At 39.7% G+C, this 15,756-nt stretch overlaps 1 protein-coding gene across 2 annotated transcripts in view; it reads left to right on the forward strand.

The window, feature by feature from the left end:
* tub (TUB bipartite transcription factor) overlaps nucleotides 1-15,756 on the forward strand; it is a 233,152-nt gene that overhangs the window by 157,102 nt on the left and 60,294 nt on the right. The window lies entirely within an intron of this gene.

Raw genomic sequence — 15,756 nt, forward strand, 5'->3', positions numbered from 1 at the left:
GAAGTTTAATGTCAGTGAATTGTTCAGTTCCTTTAGAAGGAACAGGGTACATATGTAATCAAGTTTGTTGTAATGGGATTAGATTGCCTGCGCTGTTCCTGGTACAAATTCCTGTTAAGTAATTGTTTTAAAACAGTACAAGGTGTAATTTTAGTTTAGTAAGTGAACTTTAAACTCAGGCTACGTTTACACTAGACCAGATAATTTTGAAAACGCCGGTTTCGAGTAAAAACGACAGGTGTCCACTCCAAGCGTTTTTCAAACTATCTCCGTCCACATCAGAACGGATATTTGGGCGAATCTCCTCTACTGGGCATGCACAGGACACTCAGAAAACAAACGAAGAGGAAACGGTATACTTGGTGTGCGTTTGTCCAGTTACAGACTAGAAAAACTTAAAAGTAATTGCTGTTGGCTCTCACGCAGGAGGACTTAAAACTAAAAAAAACAACAAATACTGGAGCGTACGGAGGCAACCGACAGGGAGTTCACGGACAGTATGACCCGGCTGACGATGAACGTTGAAAAACTGACTAACTCTGTTGCATTAATAAAGCACCTTGTTAAATGTATAAAACATATCTGCATCAGTGTTATCTTGTATTTCTATACAACGTTACATTAGGCTGTTACACATCTATTGTCAGAGAAGTACTTGCATAAATAGGTAAACCACTTTCATACAAGAAAGGACAGAAAACAGGGCAAAGTGAGTATACTTATTTATTCAGTAAGCTGTGGATCAAAGTATTTGGTGAGTACATTTCTAACTCTTCTGGCTTCAGTCTCATTGGCGTCTGTTCTGAAACTGTTGGGGTTGCGTTCAAGGAAACAATGAAATGCCGCGCTGCCGCCATCTGTTCTAGCACGTCATGACAGCGGTTTTAAATAGTCAAAAAAGCTCACTTTACAATTTAACTCTCACGCCGTTCACACCGACTGCGCGTTATAACAGCCGTACGGCAGTGCTTGCGCAGTACCAAGCAGAAGCAGAAAAAGCATTGTTGTTGGAGTTGTCATGACAGCGTTCTTAAATCTCTCCGTTTACCCCGTCCACGCTGCAATGCGCAACAATCGTTTTCAAATTTACACACTCTGGAGAGTGTTTTAGAAAAGCTCCGTTTTCAGGGGATGAAAACACTGTTTCAATGTGGACGGAGGGTCAAAACGAAGAGAAAAGGCTTCGTTTTCAAAATTATCTGGCGTAGTGTGGACAGAGCCTACTGAAGAAGTTGACATACCACTGACGGTGATATTGATCCCTTTACATTGAGATGTTTCAAGATGCAAAAGCATCTGAGGTTTTAAATAGTAGGGACTGATTTTTTTTTCCAGCTCTGGGCATCTTTTATGTTGCTGGAAAAGCGATTGTTAAGACTAGACAGAGCCAGCTTAGAATATCCTTTATTGATGGCAGTTATTCTCAAACAGCAGGGAGTGGAACAATCAAGTACCAAACTAAAATTTAAAAACAAAATTGCAGATGCTGGACATCCTAAATAAAACAAAACAGAACATGTGGAATGGTAGGTCATGTAATGAAAGTTCACCAGCTTGTGCTATTATTTTATCTATAGTACAAGAAAGTATTGTAATCATGTTTTGCAAAGTCAAGTGAAACCATTCTAGTTGTAAACAGGAGAGGTAATGTGCTATTGGAACTGAATTACAAAAATGGGTAGAAGGATGAGTATCTGATACCTTTCCCTGATGTACCAGATAAAATGCTTCATTTGCAACAAATTTCCCAACCGATCCCTGTCCTTTATAATAAATCATTGTTCACTGGTTCTAAAATCTGTTGATGTATAACTGCATATCACTGTAATTTATGATAATGAGATCACGGCCATTGATCCTGCAGACAGGCACAGTCAGTATCTCTTTGCTTCTAATTGTGAAGGTAACTTAGATTTCAGATAATCTCACAGTGATGTTTTTGGTGATTATTTTGAAGTGCATTTTCTTTCTCGGAAAAAATCTTATCAAACCCTATTTATTAAGTTGCTAGCTGTTAACCACGGTTACTCATCCTTTGTGACTTAACATTGATTGTGATATTTGTTCACATATCTGTCAGGCTATTTTTTCCCCCCAAAAGAAGGGCACATTTAGTGCTGCATTCTAAAGAGAAATGAAAATTACAATTAATGACAGAGCTACAGTTCAAAACAGATTACCCAAGTGGCCTGAGCTGGTCAGCTGCCTTAAAGCCAAACATATTTGGGAATAAAGACTTGGGCGCTCTGAGTTCGATATTTGAGTGTGGATTCGACCTGCAAAGTACCAAGGACAAACCTGTGGCTAAATATTTAGCAGTTTGCTAAATTGATTAAATAGAGAGGCATGACAAAAAGGGTCTGGAGCTCCAGGAAATTGAGAGGCTGTTTCATGGAAACTTATAAAATTTGCTGAGTTTCATATGATAGGGTGGGTTAATGACTGCTGTGTCTAAAACTAGGCAACATGGTCCCAAAATGAGATAAAAGGAAATTTCTTTACCAGAGAACAGGAAATCTTAGGAGTTGTCTACTAACCAGGGCTAGAGAAACTCACTCTGTTGGTATATTCAAGGGATGCTGTTGGGAGAATCAAGGGTTATGCAGCTATTGTAGGAAAGTACTCAAGTAAGTGGTTAGCCATGATCTTTAATTAGATGAGATGATGAAGCAAGCACAAGGGGACAATAATCTATTCTTCCTTCAATTATTTGTTTTATATAACAGTACTGTGGCAGCAAAATTGTTTTCCCTAGCCAAATCACTGCTAAGTTAAAGTACGTTTGCAATTTTATTTTTGTTCCGTGTCCAACTTTATCTTCATGGAGTCATAGAACAATACAGCATGGATACATGTCCTTCATCTTGAAAAGCCCCTGCTGACCACCCAGTTGGTCCCAACTTCCTAAGACCAGTCCCTCCACGTACTTGTCAAAGTGCTTCTTAAATGATACTCTTGTGCCCATCTCAACCACTTCCCTTGGCAGCACATTCCAGATACTCACCACCCTCTGCACGGAAAAACATTATCCCTCCAGTTCCTTTTAAAACTTCTCCTCTCTTTTGCCCCCTAGATTTGGTCTCCCTGTCCTGGAGAGAAGACTTGTAATCCACCCATCAATTTTAAGCACTAATGAGAGCGCTCCTCTTTCCCCTTATGTTCCAAAGAATAAGGAGCTAACCTGTCCCTGTACCTCGGGCCCTCTCGACCGGGCAGCATCTTCAGATATTTCTGCACTCTTATTGAGCCACATCTTTCCTTTAACAGGATAACCAAAAACTGTACACAGTACTCCAAACTGGCTTTAATAATAGTTTATACAACTGCAACATAACGTCCCAACTCCTATTCTCAATGACCTGACTAACGAAGGTCAGCATGCTAAATGACTCTTTCACCACCTTGTGTGCCATACAGCTTCCAACAGCTTTCAACAAACCATACACTTGTACCCCCCCCCCCCGCAAGTCGTCCTGTTCGATTACACTTACTAGTACCCTGCACAGGTAAGTGTGAGCTAATGCATTTTGGAAAGTTAAACCAGTCCTACCCTGGTTTAACTTTCCAAAGTGCATCAGGTCACATTTATCTGTATTGAAATCTATTGGCCACTTGTAAGTCCACTTCCTTCACTGAAGAAGATCCCCCTGTAATTCATGATAACCTTCTTAATCATCAGTAACACCTAATTTCACACCATCTGCCTTGTACATTCACATCCAAATCATTTGGCAAGAATGTGATCGGTAGGTGGGAAGCCTTCAAAGGAGAAATTCTGAGAGTGCAGAATTTGTATGTTCCTGTCAGGATTAAAGGCAAAGTGAATAGGAATAAGGAACCTTGGTTCTCAAGGGATATTGCAACTCTGATAAAGAAGAAGAGGGAGTTGTATGACATGTATAAGAAGCAGGGAGTAAATAAGGTGTTTGAGGAGTATAAGAAGTGCAAGAAAATACTTAAGAAAGAAATCAGGAGGGCTAAAAGAAGACATGAGGTTGCCTTGGCAGTCAAAGTGAAGGATAGTCCAAAGAGCTTTTACAGGTATATCAAGAGCAAAAGGATTGTAAGGGATAAAATTGGCCCTCTTGAAGATCAGAGTGGTCGGCTATGTGCAGAACCAAAGGAAATGGGGGAGATCTTAAATAGGTTTTTTGCGTCTGTATTTACTAAGGAAACTGGCATGAAGTCTATGGGATTAAGGGAAACAAGTAGTGAGATCATGGAAACTGTACAGATCAAAAAGGAGGAGGTCCTTGCTGTCTTGAGGAAAATTAAAGTGGATAAATCCCCGGGACCTGACAGGGTGTTCCCTCGACCTTGAAGGAGACTAGTGTTGAAATTGCAGGGGCCCTGGCAGAAGTACTTAAAATGTCGCTGTCTACAGGTGAGGTGCTGGAGGATTGGAGAGTGGCTCATGTTGTTCCGTTGTTTAAAAAAGGATCGAAAAGTAATCTGGGAAATTATAGGCCGGTAAGTTTAATGTCGGTAGTAGGTAAGTTATTGGAGGGAGTACTAAGAGACAGAATCTACAAGCATTTGGATAGACAGGGACTTATTAGGGAGAGTCAACATGGCTTTGTGCATGGTAGGTCATGTTTGACCAATCTATTGGAGTTTTTCACGGAGGTTACCGGGAAAGTGGATGAAGGGAAGGCAGTGGATATTGTCTACATGGACTTCAGTAAGGCCTATGACAAGGTCCCGCATGGGAGGTTAGTTAGGAAAATTCAGTCGCTAGGTATACATGGAGAGGTGATAAATTGACTCAATGGAAGAAGCCAAAGAGTGGTAGTAGAGAATTGCTTCTCCGAGTGAAGGCCTGTGACTAGTGGTGTGCCACAGGGATCAGTGCTGGGTCCATTGTTATTTGTCATCTATATCAATGATCTGGATGATAATGTGGTAAATTGGATCAGCAAATTTGCTGATGATACAAAGATTGGAGGTGTAGTAGACAGTGAGGAAGGTTTTCAGAGCCTGCAGCAGGACTTGGACCAGCTGAAAAATGGCAGATGGAGTTTAATACAGACAAGTGTGAGGTATTGCACGTTGGAAGGACAAACCAAGGTAGAACATACAGGGTTAATGGTAAGGCACTGAGGAGTGCAGTGGAACAGAGGGATCTGGGAATACAGATACAAAATTCCCTAAAGGTGGCGTCACAGGTAGATAGGGTCGTAAAGAGAGCTTTTGGTACATTGGCCTTTATTAATCAAAGTATTGAGTATAAGAGCTGGAATGTTATGATGAAGTTGTATAAGGCATTGGTGAGGCCGAATCTGGAGTATTGTGTTCAGTTTTGGTCACCAAATTACAGGAAGGATATAAATAAGGTTGAAAGAGTGCAGAGAAGGTTTACAGGGATGTTGCCGGGACTTGAGAAACTCAGTTACAGAGAAAGGTTGAATAGGTTGGGACTTTATTCCCTGGATCGTAGAAGAATGAGGGGAGATTTGATAGAGGCATATAAATTTATGGTGGGTATAGATAGAGTGAATGCAAGCAGGCTTTTTCCACTGAGGCAAGGGGAGAAAAAAACCAGAGGACATGGGTTAAGGGTGAGGGGGGAAAAGTTTGAAGGGAACATTGGGGGGGGGGCTTCTTCACACAGAGAGTGGTGGGAGTATGGAATGAGCTGCCAGACGAGGTGGTAAATGCCGGTTCTTTTTTAACGTTTAAGAATAAATTGGACAGATACATGGATGGGAGGTGTATGGAGGGATATGGTTCATGTGCAGGTCAGTGGGACTAGGCAGAAAATGGTTCGGCACAGCCAAGAAGGGCCAAAAGGCCTGTTTCTGTGCTGTAGTTTCTATGGTTCTATTTGTAGAAATAATGGATAACAAAGGTCTCAACACCGATTGCTGCAGCATACCTCTAGTTACCAGCCTTCATTCTGAGAAACAACCATTAACCACCACCCCCCACTTCCTCTGAGCCAATTTTGAATTCACCTTACCATGTCTCCCTGGATTCCATGGGACTTCCCAACCAGCCTACCATGCGGGACATTGTTGAAGGTCTTTACGTGGGCTGGACAGTAAGTAGCGAATAGTGCATCACTTTAGAGCACCAGCAGTCGGGGTTCAAGTCCCACCGATGCCTGTAAGGCGTTTGTGTGTCCCCCCTGTGGCTGCATGGTTACTTCTGAGTACTCTGGTTTCCTCTTACGTTCCAAAGGCATGGGTTCGGGTGAATGAGTTGTGGACATGCTATGTTGACGCAGGAAGCATGGTAACGCTTGCAAGTTACTCAGCACAATCCTTGCCAATTTGATTTGATACAAATAATGGATTTCACTACATGTTTTGATGTACATGTGCCCAAGAAAGCTAATCTCATTAAAGTTCAAATAGACAACACTCACTGCCCTACCCTCATCTACCTGTTTTGTTACCTCTTCAAAATTAAAATAAAAACTCAGTTTCATCAACCATTTTTTATGCTGACTCCTTCTAGTCAGACTCTGGCTATCCAAAAGTTGGGAGTTCTCGTCCCTCAGAATTCCCACCAGGAATTTCTCCACCATTAATGCCAGACTTACCAGCCAATAGTTCCCTGACTGGTGCTTGCTATCTTTATAATCAAAGAAACAATATTAGCCACCTTACGGTCTTTAGGAACATCACCATTGGATAACAATGAAGAAAATATCTCCGTAAGGGCTTCCACAACTTCTTTTCCAGCATCCCACAAGGTCTGACAATGCACTCAGTCAGGACCTGAGGATTTATTCACCTTGATGCGCTGTAAGATTGCAAATACCCCCTCCCTAGAAATATGAATGTCCTCCAAAACATTTCCACTTGTTTTCCTTATCTCTTAAGTAACTATGATTTTCAACACAGTAAACAAAGAAGATAAATATTTGTTAAAAACCTCACTCATCTCCTGAAGCTTAAGACATTGGCAGCCCTGTTGAACTCTAACAGACCACCTTTCTCTCTAGATACCCTTTTACTCTTAATAAAACTATAGAACCACTTGGGATTTTCCTTAACCTTACCTGCCAGATCCATCCCATTCCCTCTCTTTGCCCTCCAGGTTTCCATCTTTAGAGGATTCTTAATCTTTTTTATTATTAAAAGGATTCACTCAATCCCAATTTGCTAAACTTAGTTTATGCCTACTTCTTATTCTTGACTAACCCTCAATATCCCTCATCAACCAAGGTTCTCTAAGCTTACCGGATTTGCCCTTCATTGTAACAGGAAAATGTTGCTCCTGGACACATGCTATTATACTCTAAACCCTCCCACCTGCCATTCATTCCCTTCCCTTCAAACAGGCTCACCTAATCAACCTCTGCTAAATCCTGTCTAACTTCTCCAAAATTTGCCCTACTCAAATTTAGAGCCCAAACCTGCCCTATTATTTTCCCATCACCATCTTAAAACTAGTAGAATTTTGGTTGCTCTGTTTAACCCAAATCTCTTTTTATTAGCTGATGATAATTAGTTAATTAGCCAATCAACTATTATCCAACAATTAGATTACTTCTTTTAAATTCCTGTAAACTGAAATTCCCAAGCAATCATGCAGATTCACTTTCCTTTTTAAAAGTGATTTTCTTCAAGTTTTAACGTGGTAATCTGTTTAAAATTGTTTCTCGTTCAAATAGCACTGTGAATTAGGGGTGAAAGTTTGACTCTAAGTAGATCACAGACAAATAAACTTAGCAGCTGTAATAAATTTCCTTTAAATGGCAGTAATGATGTACAGTAAGGTGTGATGATTCAGATATTAGATTTCAGTTCAAATTCTGCATGAATTAATGAGTTGAAAGCCTTTCTCCTGTGTTACAAGAGATGATTCAATGCAGTTATATAATTGTGCAGCATACATTGAGTGCCTTTGCTACATCATGTCTACGCCATTTCATTAATAGAACTATCTCATTACTATCATTTGCCCACCCTTTCACTATAGAATTGCATTTTCTTTTCCCTTTCAAGTGCTGGCTTTGTTTGCATTTGAATCTGCTTCCACCATCCTACAAAGTACTGTTGGATTCCATCATTTTTTTATGGCCACCTACTTTAAATCAGTAATTTCTGTTTACCGATCCTCCCATTAGTGTAAACAGAATATGTAAAGCCTTCGATCGCTATGAAATCACACATCTAACTTCTCTGCTCCAATGACAACATTATCAGCTTCTTTTGGTTCACCATAAACACTTCCTGCTCCTCCACCTATCTTGGTGTCATCTGCAAACTTAGCCACAACACTATTTAATCCATAATCTAAATCATCGATATACATTGTAAATAAAAACGGAAGCGCAGGAAAAATATATTCCAAGAAAAAAGAAAATCATGAATGGAAAAATGGCACAAATGTGGCTAACAATAGAGGTTAAGGCTAAAATAAAAGCAAAAGAGACGGTGTACAAGGAAGCAAAAATTAGTGGGAAAACTGAGGACTGGATGACTGAAAAACTTACAGAAGGAAACTAACAAAGTCATTAGGAAAGAAAAGATGAATTATGAAAGGAAGTTGGCAATTAACATTAAAAAGGATACTAAGAGTTTTTAAATATATGAAGAGTAAGAGGGTGACACAGGTAGATATAGGAACGATTGAAAATGATGCTGGAGAAATTATAATGGATAACAAAGAGATGGCGGAGGAACTGAATGAGTATTTTGCATCGGTCTTCACAGTGGAAGACATTAGCAACATACCTGATAGCCAGAGGTCTCAGGGAATAGAATTAGGTACAGTCAAGATTACTAGAGAGAAAGTGCTTGAGAAGCTAAATGGACTAAGGATAGATAAGTCTCCCGGACCAGATGAGGTGCACCCATGGGTTCTGAAGGAGGTGGCTTTGGAGATTGTGGAGGCATTGGAAATGATCTTCCAGGAATCAATAGACTCTGGCATGGTTCCGGAGGACTGGAAGGGCACAAATGTAGTTCCACTGTTTAAGAAAGGAGGGAGGCAGCAAAAAGAAAATTACAGACCTATTAGTCTGACATTGGTAGTTGGAAAGTTATTGGAGTTGATCCTCAAGGACGAGGTTATGAAATACCTCGAGGTGCATGACAAGATAGGCCCAAGCCAGCATAGTTTCATGAAGGGAAGATCCTGCCTCACCAACCTATTGGAATTTTTTGAGGTAATCTCAAATAAGATTGACAAGGGAGAGGCTGTGGATGTTGTCTAATTGGATTTTCAAAAGGCCTTCAATAAGGTGCTGCATAAGAGACTGCTTAATAAGATGAGAGCCCATGGAATTACAGGAAAGATATTGGAATGGGTGGAGCATTGGCTGATGGGCAAAAAGCAAAGGGTGGGAATAAAGGGATCCTGTTCTGATTGGTTGCCGGTTACTAGTGGTGTTCCGCAGGGGTCGGTATTGGGGCCGCTTCTTTTTACAATGTGTATCGATGATTTAGATTGTGGATTAAATGGTTTTGTGGCTAAGTTTGCGGATGACACCAAGATAGGTGGAGGAGCAGGAAGTGTTGAAGAAATGGAAAGGTTGCAGAGAGACTTGGTCAGTTTAGGAGAGTGGGCAAAGAAATGGCAGATGAGATACAATGTTGAGAAATGTATGGTTGTACATTTTGGAAGAAGAAATAATTGGGCAGATTATTATTTTGATGGGGAGAAAATTCAAAAATCAGAAGTGCAAAGGGATTTGGGGGTCCTCGTGCAGGATACCCTAAATGTTAACCACCAGGTTGGATCAGCAGTAAGGAAAGCGAATGCTATGTTGGCACTCATTTCAAGAGGAATAGTGTATAAGAGTAAGGGGGTGTTGATGAGGCTCTATGGGGCACTGGTTAGACCTCATCTGGAATACTGTGTGCAGTTTTGGGCCGCCTATCTTAGAAGGGATGTACTGATGTTGGAGAGAGTTCAGAGAAGATTTATGAGGATGATTCCTGGAATGCAGGGGCTAACGTATGAGGAGCGTTTGTTAGCTCTTGGACTGTATTCATTAGAGTATGGAAGAATGAGAGGGGATCTCATAGAAACATTTCGAATGTTGAAAGGGTTGGACAGAGTAGATGTGGAAAGGCTGTTTCCCTTGGTGGGTGAGTCCAGGACAAGGGGCTATAGTCTTAGAATTAGAGGGTACCCAGTTAAAACAGAGATGAGAAGATTTTTTTTTTTAGCCAGAGGGTCGTAGATTTATGGAATTCATTGCCACATACAGCTGTGGAGCTCCGATCATTGAGGGTGTTTAAGGAGGAGATTTATAGGTATCTAATTAGTCAGGGTATCAAGGGATATGGGGAAAAAACAGGAAATTGGAACTAGATGGGAGAATAGTTTAGCTCATGGTGGAGAGGTGGAGCAGACTAGATGGGCTGAATGGCCTACTTCTACTCCTTTGTCTTGTGATCTTGATATTCTTGCTCCAATGTGGTGCTCAGGAACTTAATTCCTCAGTTCATTAACCTAATTATCTATCATACAGAAGCTGGGCATAATTTTATTTTACTTATTAATTGAGATACAGGGCAGAATAGGTCCTTCTGGTCCTTTGAGCCACGCCACCCAGCATTCCTGATTCAACCCTAGCCTAATCACGGGACAGTTTACAATGACCAATTACCCAATCAAACTTGTACGTCTTTGGACTGTGAAAGGAAACCGGGGCACCGGAAGGAAACCCCTGCAGTCACTGGGAGAATTTTCAATCTCCTTACAGACAGTGGAAAGAGTTGAACCTGAGTCACTGGTACTGTATAGCATTGTACTAAGCACTACCTGTGTATGAATGTTAGATGAACTTTATTGACTTCTGGATGCCCAGCCTCTGGAATTAATCAGGAATATATTCCTTGCAGAAAAAAAGTAAGTTAGTTCACGGCAGGCAGAAAATTAGTCCTGGGCCTGGGATTCTTCTCTTTAGGCTAAAGCTGTAGAGGGATTTCTGCCCTACATCGTCTAATAACTTTCCAATGCTACCCATTTCCATGGTTACATATGTGTATCAAAGTACAAGAGTCTCCAAGGGATCTCAACCAGCAGAAGGAAAGCCATAAGAAAATTATAAGCCATAAATTAGATAACATCTGTCTTGGATGGCAGTGAAAAAATTTCAATGCTCAGCTCTATATTGTTTAGAATGAAATATTGAATGTGGGCATTTTTGTTGAATACAAATAGAATGCACAGCAGGTTAGCGAAAGAATGTCAAAATCAATATAAACAGACAGTAGTAGATATCCAAGGTTTACAAGACAGTAATTTAATCAATGGGTTTGAATGTCATTTTTTGTAGCAAAAAAGGCTAGTTCAAAACAGTCACCAAAATGTCACTGTGAAATTACACAGGGATATTGTTTTCAATGTTATAAATATATTATTTTGATAATTAGAAGCAATGAATAATGGAGACTGTCAGTTTGCTTTGTTGACAGGATGTAATTGTTTCTTCCCTGGCATTTATGTGCATTGGCTGCCAACCTGTTGGATTGATAGTTGCTGCCCTGGAGAGAGGAAAAGAACTGGAGATGGCTCTTAAAGAATAGACCACCTGTCTGACTGAGTTATTTGGTGGGTTAATAGGAGGCAGACATTAGGGTTTGTTGCTTGTCATTTCTTTCTGTAGGGTTACCTTAGGGCTATTATTAGCTGGGAGATAAGGAGTGGAAATTTTGACCTGTCCAGGTAGCAGTAAGTATGTTTTACAGATATAACAAAATCCATTTTCATTGTAAAAATATGAGTTAGTTGATCTGAGATTGCAACATTTTGTGTTTTCTGGCCAGATAAGTTCTATTGTAAGGATATGTGGTTTCAATAAGAATTTAATTTTTGTGGTGTTAAAGATTCTTGGCTTAAATTTATGTCAAGTCACATTTAACCTTACATGTACATTTATGGGCCTTTCATCATTAGTCCAGTTTAGATTTCTACTTCAGCTATAATATAATTGTTATTAATTTAGCTGATTACAAATTGTTAGCTCATCATTCTGATTAGAAAAGTCCTTAGGTAAAATTTAAAGTTATGTAAATTTAACTAATGAACAAAGTTGACATAAGCAGTTCATGAGATGTATTTCCATGGTACATCCTTGATCCCAGCAACATATCCCTTTCCTTGGGCGATCCTCGTATCTCAGCAACTAACAGGCCTCATTTTATAACAGGAATTCTTTGGGTGTGAATGCCTGTGCAGAATCAGGTGCACTGTTCTTACGTACAAGTGGCTTATGTTGCTAATTTTCTCAGTACCTTGAACAGCAGTTTTTCTGAAGGAATACCATAAATCATGTTGTTCTTAGTCCTTGCAGAACTGCAATTTGCTTTTTACATCAATATTTCATGAACGCAATCATTCCAACGGATGATTCATGAATCGTGATAAAGAAGTAATCCAACCATTCTCGGCATACTAGCAATAACAAAAACAGTTCCTTGATGAATTAGACAATAAACAGCCGCTAAATAGAGATCACAGATTAGGCTCATGATGATTACACATATTTGATAAGAATATATTGATGCATTTTCTCCTGTATTGTTACTGTGAAATGTAATTCCAAAAACAAAAGAATGATAATTCATATCTACATCTCTTAGAAGCATTTTGAAAAGGACATTAAGTTGTTCCAGTACTTATAGATGTGAATCTAAAATATAAATCCAGTCTTAGATTGAAATCTAATTTATGCCAGGAAGGGCCAAAATATTAGAAGAAATCCTTGCTCCATTGCCAGTCTCCCTTGCTTGTCGAGGTCTTTTGTTTTCAATGGAGGGACTACGAGAGAGGGAAAAAAAACAATCACAAGCACACCTACATCAAATGGTAAATGGTAAATTCCCAGGCTTCCTCAACCTTCCTCAAGTTTGCTTTCTGAAAGTGATGAGCAAACCTAGACCTTCTGATGGAAGTCAATGGATTTATTTTTCAAACACCAAGAATTTTCCTTCATTTTCTTTCACTTGGCCTCTCATATAGAGGCTGGGCACTCTGCCTTCTGCCTGCATTACCTATTCTCCCTGAACAAAAGGAAAGCTTTTTTGCTTGATTAGACACCGAGTGGCTACACCACCTTCCCTTGATCAACAACTTCTAAGGAGTCCTATTAGTCAATGTCTTAGCTGGTGCTTAGCTACCTTCTGTGACTCTCTGTGAGAGTGTCTGCCGAGGCTGAATTCAAAATTGTCTTTCACTGGAGATCTTGTAATCATAATACTTGGAGTGGAGTACGCTGAGCTGTGTTGGACTTGTACTTTATTCGTATCACATCTCAACAGATGATTTAATTATAAAATGTGGGCCTGTTGTGCATGTCCTGAATGCTCTTTATTTTGAGACTATGACTCTCACTTTTTCTCTTAACTGCTAATCCACATTTGATGATTATTCCCAATCGCCATGAGCTAACCTCCATTCACCAAGCCACTGTGTGGGACCTTATCTGAAGCTATCTTAAATCCAAATACATCACTGACTTTTCCTCATCTACTCTAGCAAAGTCCCTGATCCTTCACTACCCATGATTCAAGCCACCCATATCCACCTCATGCAAAACAGCACTTGGTTCACCAAGGCTATATACAATAAAATCTGAAGGCTGCCTATTATAATGATTTACATCATAACATTTATTATAGAACAGGCTTGTAATCATGTGGTTGAGTTCTGATTTCTATAAGCATGTTTACTAAATCACTTGCCACTTTACCATTAGTTTACAGGTTTTGTATTTTCTTCCTGAAGTCTACTTACTTAAGATGGAGTTACCTCTTGTGCAGCCAGGAACAATGTACAGTAAAATGTAACTGGAATGTTCAAAAAAATCTGAATTGGTCATTCCCTATTTTATCAAATGTTTAATTGATTTTAGTTTTATACCTTAAGTGAAATATTGATGGATGAATTGCTCTAGATTGTTTGAATTGTCTAACATTATTACCTTATTAATTTAAGTAATGTTTAATCTGATTACATTTTTTTAAAATTTGAGGTAGCTATTCCAAAATTTACTCTTTAGTTATCAAAATGAAGAAACAGAAATATAGTCAAATTCAAGAGAAGGCTACTTAATCTCAGAAGTTCATGAACGGTCAAGCTGTTTTCAAATTGTACCCCAAATTCAATGCCTATGTAGATTAAAATCTGCTCTGCATTTGCTTTATGCTGAAATTCAGCATGTCAGAACATAAACGTCCCTGAAGTTAACCAAAACTCACCCCAACTTCACTTAAAAACAAAGAATCCTTGGGGTATTCACCTGTCTGACGAGTAGCTGGCAGATAACAGATTGGGTTTATGAGACACTGTACAGTGATATGAGATGTTCTTATTTTGAGAAGCTTAAAAGCTGCAGGCACCAGCACTAATAGATTTGTTTTCTCTGCCGAAATGTAGGAAACATCCTGGTTAAAGAACCCAGCTGGATTGCTTAGGCTAAAGCTGTATCTGAACCTTGGGTGGGAGCTTGGAATTCATGTTTAAATTGTTAAGAATAACCTCTTCTAAATGAATAACAGTGGACAATTTCTATTAGCATTTTAAGGAGCATGGGCATGGAGCGAATATTAATTGGCTGGATGATATGGAGTAGGCACCTACCATCAACGTTATTTAACAGAAGTATGCTGATATTTTCATGCACAATAATAAATTTGTAGTACAATAGGTTTTATCCTATTCTAGATTTAGTCCATGTTCTAGATTTCTAAATATTAACATCCAAAAATTGCTGAGGCAGCATTTATTTGCAGGCAGCCGATGATGTCGGGAACATCTTATTATCCTTGTCCAAATTCTTTAATTTTTCTGATGGTCTTTTTAAGACTGAATGCTTATTTGCAAGGTTCAATTAAGTTGCTAGCTTGGGTATTTCCTTGATATTGAATTGCATGACTTCACACTTTTTATACAATACAGAAATCTACAAGAAAAGTAAAACATTATTGAAAAATTAGTAAGTCAAATAATGATCTTCTCTGGTGTACCAATGCACAGAACATGCTCAAGGAACTTGGCAAGTCAGGCAGTATCAATGGAGAGAAGTAAACAGTCAACATTGCGGGCTAAGACCCTTCATTAGAACTGGAAAGAAAGGGGCCGAAGCTAGAATAAGAAGGTTGGTGGGGGGGGGGGGGGTAGGAGGACACACTAGCAGGTAATAGTTGACACCAGGTGAGGGGAAAGTTAGCTGGTTTGCAGAATCTCTTGTGTTTATGATAAGGCACAGATGAGCCTGCTCTTGTGCAATGATGTTTGACAATGTACAATGCTTGCCTGGATGGCACTTCATACCACTGATTATTGATTGGCTTGCTTATGATAAAGCACCTTTCATATCTGTTACAATGTGATTTAAAGGGGATTTTCCTGACCAGGTTTGAGACTGGTGCTGGAAACTTCACTTCAGTAATTTACTATCTGTGCCTCAGTCCCATCCACTACCTTTCATCTGAACATTTTCTTCTCCTTCCAAGTTGCTGATCTGCTGATCCATTCTGACTCCCACTAGTGCCTCCATAAGCCTACATCCCAAACAGCTGGCCTGTTCCCTGACCCTGTTCCTGACTGCTTGTCATTGATTGGTACCCTTCACATGCCCAACCCCAAGGAAATTCAGTGGTGCATAAGGCCCAAGGTTTCAGGTGCGACTGAAGTGATCTAGTACAAAGATCTTATTGTTTCGTGAACTTCATCATTGAGCTTCTTTACAGAAGAAATGTATTTTGGAATGAGCTTTCTTCATGCAAGTGCCTGACCACTTTGATCTTGCATATTACTGAGTTTACCTCAAACGAAACATCTTCTGGC

The sequence above is a fragment of the Mobula birostris genome, chromosome 11, assembly GCF_030028105.1.
Source record: "Mobula birostris isolate sMobBir1 chromosome 11, sMobBir1.hap1, whole genome shotgun sequence".
NCBI lineage: Eukaryota > Metazoa > Chordata > Chondrichthyes > Myliobatiformes > Myliobatidae > Mobula > Mobula birostris.